Source organism: Acipenser ruthenus, unplaced genomic scaffold (genome assembly GCF_902713425.1).
Source record: "Acipenser ruthenus unplaced genomic scaffold, fAciRut3.2 maternal haplotype, whole genome shotgun sequence".
NCBI classification, from domain to species: Eukaryota; Metazoa; Chordata; class Actinopteri; order Acipenseriformes; family Acipenseridae; genus Acipenser; species Acipenser ruthenus.
Window position 1 is genome coordinate 44,458 of NW_026708459.1, and position 9,635 is coordinate 54,092.

General features: G+C 40.0%; 1 pseudogene; it reads right to left on the reverse strand.

The window, feature by feature from the left end:
- Window positions 1-3,095: 3,095 nt before the first annotated feature.
- Window positions 3,096-5,481, reverse strand: LOC131733195 (olfactory receptor 6N1-like; annotated as a pseudogene).
- Window positions 5,482-9,635: the final 4,154 nt, after the last annotated feature.

Here is a 9,635-nt window from a genome sequence, read left to right on the forward strand (position 1 = left end):
TCCTCTTGCGGGCGAATGGCGTCTCCACCCTCAAGTGGTAGAGCGCATCTGGGAATGGTTCGGCACAGTGCAGGTCGATCTCTTCGCTTCGCGAGAGACCACGCACTGTCCCCTATGGTTCTCGGTGAAGGACCTCGACAGCCCCCTGGGGGTGGATGCACTGGCTCACGAATGGCCGCCAGGGCTCCTGTATGCCTTTCCACCGATTCCGATGCTCCCCGCCTTCTTGGAGAAGGTCAGGGTAGAGCGAGCGACAGTGATTCTGATCGCTCCTCGGTGGCCTCGGAGAATATGGTTCCCGAGTCTAGTGCAGTTACTGCACGGTCGCCCGAGGGAACTCCCTCTGCGAGCGGACTTGTTGTCCCAAGCTCAAGGAGAGCTTTGGCATCCGAACCCCAAACTCATGCAGTTGTGGGCTTGGCCCCTGAGCGGGAGCGCCTGTCAGCCTTAGGGCTTTCGACTGCAGTTATATCGACCATCCAGAGTGCGAGAGCGCCCTCTACTAGGTCGCAGTATGCGTATAAGTGGCAGTTGTTTCAGAGTTGGTGTCTGGCTGAGAGCCACGACCCAGTCTCCTGTCCTATGGCAGTAATATTGCAGTTTCTGCAGAAACTGCTGGATGAAGGGAAATCTCCTTCTACACTTAAAGTGTATTTAGCTGCCATTTCGGCTTGTCATGTACGCATTGACGGTTTATCACCTGGTTGCCATTTTTTGGCATCTCAGTTTCTGAAAGGCGCAAGACGCTTGCGGCCTCCAAGAACTACCAGTTTGCCGTCGTGGAGCCTTGATGTGGTGCTAGAAGCCCTTACCAAGGCACCGTTTGAGCCTCTCCACAGCGTGGATATGAAGCTCATATCTATTAAGACTGCTTTTTTGCTGGCTGTGGTATCAGCAAAACGCGTGAGCGAGTTACATGCACTTTCAGTGCATCCTTCTTGTACTCGTTTTGCAGGAGACGGTTCTAAGGTCTCCATGCGCCCTAATCCGGCCTTTTTACCAAAGGTCATATCCCCGTTCCACATGAACCAGTCTGTCGAGTTGATGGCGTTCCATCCTCCTCCTTTTTCTTCCCCAGAGGAAGAGCGGTTACACATGCTCTGCCCCGTGAGGGCATTGAGGTGTTATATTGACCGTACAAAGACTGTGAGGCAGACAGAACAGTTGTTCATATGCCATGGTTCTAGACCTTTGGGTCAGCCGCTGTCTAAACAGCGCCTTTCCCACTGGATAGTGGATGCTATTAAATTAGCGTATGAATCTGCAGGCCTTCCACCACCAGGGCAGTTGAAGGCGCATTCTACCAGGGGTATGGCGACATCCTGGGCCCTCTTTCGAGGGGTGCCGGTGTCTGATATTTGCGCGGCAGCCAGTTGGGCTACGCCGCATACTTTCATGAGGTTTTACAGGTTAAATGTACTGGATTCCTCTGCTCCACTGTTTGGAGCATCTGTTTTACACTCTACGACGCCTCAGGATGCGGACGTATAGAGTGGTTGATAGCATGGTGTTGACTGTTCCACCTTTAAGACAGGTGTCATTACGAGCATAGACGCTGAGGCGCAGCTCTGCATATGCCTAGATGTACTGCCTACGCAGTTGCGTTATGACGTAAGTCTGTCCTACTGCCGAAAATCCTCCCTCGCGACGGCTTGGGTACACTGTTCCCATACCTTGATGGTTATTTTCGACTTGAAAGGGAACGATAGGTTGCGGATGCAACCCCGGTTCCCTGAAAGAGAAAATAACCATCAAGCCGCGTGGTCGCTTCAGAAGCCTTCACGGCCTGAAGAGCAAAAGAGGAAGTGAGTCTCTGCGCGCTGCGTATAGTAAGCTCCCAAGGGGGCGGGCTTACGTGGCAGCTCACGCAGAGGCCTATCGGCAGCTTTGCTATAAAAGCTCAGCCAATCGCTACTGCCTGACGGCAATATCCCATACCTTGATGGTTATTTTCTCTTTCAGGGAACCGGGGTTGCATCCGCAACCTATCGTTAGCAGATTGCTTGTGAACTGCTAATCATAGTGTCATTGCTGTTCAGTTATACATTCTAACATAACCATTTACTGTAGGGAATGTAAGATTTACTTTACAGCTAGATTACTAGACTTTCTATCCATCCATCTATCTTCAGTTGCAGAAGAAAGTATTGTCATCCTTAAAGTGAAACAATGTTATTCACTAATTTATTTAGTTTATTATTATTATTATTATTATTTATTTCTTAGCAGACGCCCTTATCCAGTTTAATACACCTTAGTCTCTGTAAGTCGCCTTGGATAAAGGCGTCTGCTAAATAAACAAATAATAATAATAATAATTATAATAATACATATTGTTAAACTATACTTATTTAACAGTGATATGTTTTTGAAGTTTATTAAACACTCATTCATCCTAGCAAGTACTATTAAAGATTGCAGGTCAGTTATCTGAGTTCAGACAGGGGGTGCCAAAACTTATATCTGCAGCTCAGGAAGTGCCCTGATTGTGAATTATGATGATATCTTGTTTTTATGAAAATGTTACTACTGTTTTAAATTGTACTCTTACCCACGCCTTTGTAAGACAATCTCCATTTCGGTGTTTGGACTGCTGTCTGACAGCTTTCTACATCTACACCACACCCTGCTGGAGGAAATGATTCGGATTCACTAGTGTCCTCTACGCTGTCCTTTGCTGCACTGTCATTTATGCTTTCGTGATCTTTATGAGACTCTTGCAAGATCTGTTAAAAAATAAAATAATGTATAACAGGACTAACAATTAATCGCACACATTTGTTTGTAAAACCTGTGGATTTCCATTTACCCTGTAGGGAAGATGTAATGACCTGTACTATTAGTAATCCGATCATCTGATCTTCTGTGTAGTCAGAAAAAAAATACAATAGACACATAGCGACAAGCTTCCATTTCACATTTCTGTAATAACAGCCAAGGTAATAAAAGGTAGAAGAAAAAAAATGACAATAAAAAGTGAAATACTTCATATACGATCGATTTCAAAGTGCTCTGCATCCATATGAAGTAGCACATTATTGGGACCCTTACCTCAGCTGTGTTACGCTTTCTTATTGCTCTGCGTTTCTTTTTCCTCAGAGGCTGGGGCACATCTGAGCACAGTGTAGACAACTCAGTTGCGCCATGCCAATTTGCTCTTTTAAGTTTTATGCTTTTTTTGTTTCAGTTGGGAATTGAAACAGAGACCTCCTGTTTGGTGGGGTTTCCACATCTGGCAGCAATACCCCTTTTTGGCATTTTCCAAATCTGCCTCCCATACCGTTACAGTGTTACGAGGCAGCTGCGTTCCCCTTCACTTCCGCCGGCGTCTCCCGAGAGGAGTTTTCTAAACCAGGAAGTGGCTGGTTTTTTTTCTGATCGAATTAAAATGTAATCATATCCTGATGTAACTATCACTGACACTTATCTGCTCCCATATTGAATCGTATTTTGTCATATTCTTGTACTTACTAGAACTGAAGTCATTGTATTTTATCTTGCTCCTAATTGTATCGATACTTGTACTGTGATTCTTGAAATGTATTTTTTGTTTATGACTAAGTCGCCCTGGATAAGGGCGTCTGCTAAGAAATAAAGAAATAAAAATTACAGAAATCGGCTGAACAGAGCTCAATAAAAAATAACCAATTAAAAGTTTCAGTTACCAATAGTTTTATCATACTCTGGGACCCGCGGGGAACACATGGTGAAAGTAAAAAATATTTAGATTTTCGCTGGATAGACACTTTAATGGAGCCCTGGGCTCTCCTTTTGTAGAATGTGGCTGCTCCCAATTAGCACCAATTATTCTATTAAGGAGCAGTCACATTCTCACATGTTTTTGGCAGGGACAGGAATTAAGCCCATCCCTGCCAACCACCACCAAAACACAAACAAAACACCACAATATCTTGCTCTGATCATTCAGTGTTCTGTTTAGACCACAAGTATATATTTATAATAAATAGCAATACAGTGTGTACGTTTTTTATATTAATCAATTAATTCAGGGAGTATTTTACCCGGCAGATCTTTACTTTCATTGTCAACAGACTATGCTTTGACACGGATGCATTTCGAAACCTGTATATGGACTCTTCACAACCGTCTTTAGAAAGAACCTTGACCTCAGTCTGTTAACTTACATCCTCTGTGTTGTTTCCTACCTTTTCCAGTTTTAAATAAAGGGCTGCGGGCTGTTTGGATAAGTCAAACGCAGGCAGAGCGGAGACTGGCATTTATTGACTAAACTCATTCTCAAGGACTCCAAATCAAAACAACAATAGAAATCTGAAATTATTTCAGGCATTTTAAGGCATAGGTGTAGAAAGATAGGTCAGGTTTTTCAGCAACGGGCCAGCTGAGAATTCGAGTACTGAGTTATGATTTAAATCTGTTCTTAACTCCAACACACACACACACACCTACCTTAACATTAGGGTTGGGGTTAGGACCATAGAAGAATTGCATTTATGGCAATTCATTTAGTTTTTCAACATTTAATATAGTTGGGGGAAAAAAAAAACCTATTAGCAATCTCACTCACCATCAAAAACTTTCTCTGTATCGGTGGCCATAACAGAGCAGACAGGAGGATAAATTGTAAGCGGTGTGGTCTTCTGAGCATATTTATAATCCTTTTCCGTACCTCAGGCAAGTGGAATCCATACAAGAGAGGATTAAGAAGGGGAGGAATTATTAGAAACTCCAATGACAGGATGGCAGCAACAATTTGGGGCATATCCTTTGAGTCTAATCGACTAAGAGCTATTTCACAAAAACTTGTTATTGAATAGTTGATAAATGTTGTTAAATGCGGGAGACATGTTTGTAGTGCTTTGCTTCTGAATTCCTTGGAGCTTTTCTGACAAACAATAAGAATGTGTACATAGGAAAACAATATAAAAAACAGAGGTGGAAACATTGCACAAATAGTAATTATAAAACCAACAACATTGTTCAGAGTAGTTGGTACACAAGATAGCTTCACTACTGACCAGTTGGAACAATACAGTCTTTCAATTTGGTTTCCACACAAAGGCAGTCTTGAAGAAAACAAAAGAATAAGGGCCATGCTACAGAATGGAAATAGCCAGGCACCAAATAGTAATTTACAAACAACTCTATCTGTCATGATATTTGTATAGTGTAAAGGTTTACAAATGGCCACATATCTGTCATATGCCATCACTGTTAATATTGAAAATTCAGAAGCTGCATACCCATAGATAACAAATATTTGAATGAAACATCCAGCATGAGAATCACTTGGGTCTCTGATAGAAGATCAGCCAGAAGTTTAGGATAGAAACCAGCAGTTCCATAAAGGGCGTTAACAGATAAACTACAGAGAAAGATATACATAGGCTCATGAAGGCTTCTTTCCAGAAATATTACTAACACAAGAACTGTGTTTACAAAGATTATCAAGAGGTACCCAATAAGGGTAAGTAGAAAATATACATATTTAGTTTTACCCATGTCCCCCAAATCCAGTGAGTGTGAAAGTTTCAGTGTAAGACATGTTTTCCATTCCTGTTCTCATGAGATCAGAATGTCCCAGCCAAGGAGACCTATTGATAAAAAAATACAGCTGGAAATAAATCAGATCTCTATACCACTAACAAACTTTTGAAAATACATGCCATAGTTGTTATGTTGCAATAAAATGTATTACTTAATTGTAATGGGAGTGCTAAATACTGACAGTTGGTTTATTTAAAAAACTATCATATGAGTTTAGTCATTTTTAAACTGTCAGGTGATACAGTTTTGTATTAATGGACAGTAAACTATTATTTTTAATGACTACTAGAGTGACAAACCTTCATTAAAACACGCTATGATATGAACAGCTTTAAACCTTGAATGACACAGTACAGCGAAGAAGAAAAAAGTCATATACAGTCTATTGATACATTTCAACTGTTCACTTGTACTTAATAATGATGTCTTAGTAATGTCTTATGTAATAGGGTGTAATTTACAGATTGTAATGTATTATTTTTCACATGCCAGTACAGTCAAATTAGTTGCCAGAATTACCTTCTAGACAGCATGCCAGTGGTTTTCAACACTGGACCTCCCGTAACCAAGTCTGGATTTTTGTTTCAACCAGGAACTACATTTTCTTTTAAACTGGCATTGTTTTCCAGTGCACAGCAGCCTCTGCAGTGTTGAACAGTGTTTAGATACAGTGATTTCCCTAAAGCTAATGTTGCTTGCTGTGTGTTTTTTCTGTATGTTTATGGCCCACAAATGCAGTTAGTTTTTGCAACATTATATGCTGTACATTAAAAGGTTACATAAACTGAAGTTGGTATATTGTGAAATGTCTTTAAAATCTAGCAATTAATTTGCTACCATAACATAGGACCAAAATAACACATCTGTCTGTGTTTATATTGTATTGTCTGTGGCCTTTGTATCCACCTGCTTAATTGTGAAATAAGAAACATATACATAATACATATTGTTAAACTATACTTATTTAACAGTGATATGTTTTGAAGTTTATTAAACACTCATTCATCCTAGCAAGTACTATTAAAGATTGCAGGTCAATTATCGGAGTTCAGACAGGGGGTGCCAAAACTTATATCTGCAACTCAGGAAGTGCCCTGATTGTGAATTATGATGATATCTTGTTTTTATGAAAATGTTACTACTGTTTTAAATTGTACTCTTACCCACGCCTTTGTAAGGCAATCTCCATTTCGGTGTTTGGACTGCTGTCTGACAGCTTTCTACATCTACACCACACCCTGCTGGAGGAAATGATTCGGATTCACTAGTGTCCTCTACGCTGTCCTTTGCTGCACTGTCATTTATGCTTTCGTGATCTTTATGAGACTCTTGCAAGATCTGTTAAAAAATAAAATAATGTATAACAGGACTAACAATTAATCGCACACATTTGTTTGTAAAACCTGTGGATTTCCATTTACCCTGTAGGGAAGATGTAATGACCTGTACTATTAGTAATCCGATCATCTGATCTTCTGTGTAGTCAGAAAAAAATTACAATAAACACATAGCGACAAACTTCCATTTCACATTTCTGTAATAACAGCCAAGGTAATAAAAGGTAGAAGAAAAAAAATGACAATAAAAACTTTTTTAAAGTGAAATACTTCATATACGATCGATTTCAAAGTGCTCTGCATCCATATGAAGTAACACATTATTGGGACCCTTACCCTCAGCTGTGTTACGCTTTCTTATTGCTCTGCGTTTCTTTTTCCTCAGAGGCTGGGACACATCTGAGCACAGTGTAGACACTCAGTTGCGCCATGCCAATTTGCACTTTTATGTTTTATGCTTTTTTGTTTCAGTTGGGAATTGAAACAGAGACCTCCTGTTTGGTGGGGTTTCCACATCTGGCAACAATCCCCCTTTTTGGCATTTTCCAAATCTGCCTCCCATACCGTTACAGTGTTACGAGGCAGCTGCGTTCCCCTTCACTTCCGCCGGCGTCTCCCGAGAGGAGTTTTCTAAACCTGGAAGTGGCTGTTTTTTTTTCTGATCGAATTAAAATGTAATCGTATCCTGATGTAACTATCACTGACACTTATCTGCTCCCATATTGAATCGTATTTTGTCATATTCTTGTACTTACTAGAACTGAAGTCATTGTATTTTATCTTGCTCCTAATTGTATCGATACTTGTACTGTGATTCTTGAAATGTATTTTTTGTTTATGACTAAGTCGCCCTGGATAAGGGCGTCTGCTAAGAAATAAAGAAATAAAAATTACAGAAATCGGCTGAACAGAGCTCAATAAAAAATAACCAATTAAAAGTTTCAGTTACCATTAGTTTTATCATACTCTGGGACCCGCGGGAAACACATGGTGAAAGTAAAAAATATTTAGATTTTCGCTGGATAGACACTAATGGAGCCCTGGGCTCTCCTTTTGTAGAATGTGGCTGCTCCCAATTAGCACCAATTATTCTATTAAGGAGCAGCCACATTCTCACATGTTTTTGGCAGGGACAGGAATTAAGCCCATCCCTGCCAACCACCACCAAAACACAAACAAAACACCACAATATCTTGCTCTGATCATTCAGTGTTCTGTTTAGACCACAAGTATATATTTAAATAAATAGCAATACAGTGTGTACGTTTTTTTTATTAATCGATTAATTCAGGGAGTATTTTACCCCGGCAGATCTTTACTTTCATTGTCAACAGACTATGCTTTGACACGGATGCATTTCGAAACCTGTATATGGACTCTTCACAACCGTCTTTAGAAAGAACCTTGACCTCAGTATGTTAACTTACATTCTCTCTGTTGTTTCCCACCTTTTCCAGTTTTAAATAAAGGGCTGCGGGCTGTTTGGATAAGTCAAACGCTGGCAGAGCGGAGACTGGCATTTATTGACTAAACTCATTCTCAAGGACTCCAAATCAAACAACAATAGAAATCTGAAATTATTTCAGACATTTTAAGGCATAGGTGTAGAAAGACGGGTCAGGTTTTTCAGCGACGGGCCAGCTGAGGAATTCGAGTACTGAGTTATGATTTAAATCTGTTCTTAACTACAACACACACACCCACACCTACCTTAACATTAGGGTTGGGGTTAGGACCATAGAAGAATCGCATTTATGGCAATTCATTTAGGTTTTCAACATTTAATATAGTTGGGGAAAAAAAAAAAAACTATTAGCGGCAATCTCACTCACCATCAAAAACTTTCTCTGTATCGGTGGCCATAACAGAGCAGACAGGAGGATAAATTGTAAGCGGTGTGGTACAATGCCATGGTCTCGAGAACAAGCAGTGGCTCATAGAGAACGTTTCATGTGTTCAAAAGAATGTCGTAGTTTTTACATTGGCCCGTCTTTCTGCACCTATGCCTATTTTAAAGTTGATATAAAACACATATCACAGGCAGTATTGTTTGAACTACTGACACACAGCTCTATTCTGAACTTCAGCAGCACACCACTGGATTGGAATGTAAGCAAAGACACATTTCAAAACTAGTCCCAGTAAGCATGTTACCAAAAATATATATATACTGTATACTGTATACGTTCTTTTTCAGCACTTTCGTGACCCAGATACACAACAAAAATAAACAAACAAAAAGCCTAGCTCCCCTTGCAGCACTAAACTAATCTTTGCACAGTAACCTTGATCTGTAAAACGGGGGCAGCTACTCTGCTTGCCAGATTAAAAAAATACTTTTCACAAACACTGATCAAAAAAAGGTTTTCCTCACTACCTTTTCTTTCTCTTTCTACGGTTGCACACACTCCCAACCAGGCTCTTCACTCAGCAGCCCCCAATAGACTGCCTGCCTGCCTTTCTTTATGATCACCAGCTGGCAAACAATTAAATCAATTTGAAAACAGTTATACACTCCATTGTGGCATTCTGGGGAATGTAGTCCTGAACCCCCAGGACTATATTTTCTTTCTCTTTCTCCCCATCCTGCCGACTAATATATATATATATATATATATATATATTTATATATATATATATATATATATATATATACACACACACACATATACACACACATACAGAGACAATTTCAGACAATTATGACCATGATTTATTATCAAACAATCATAAATAAACATAAATAATTAAATTGCGTATAACACATTAGTG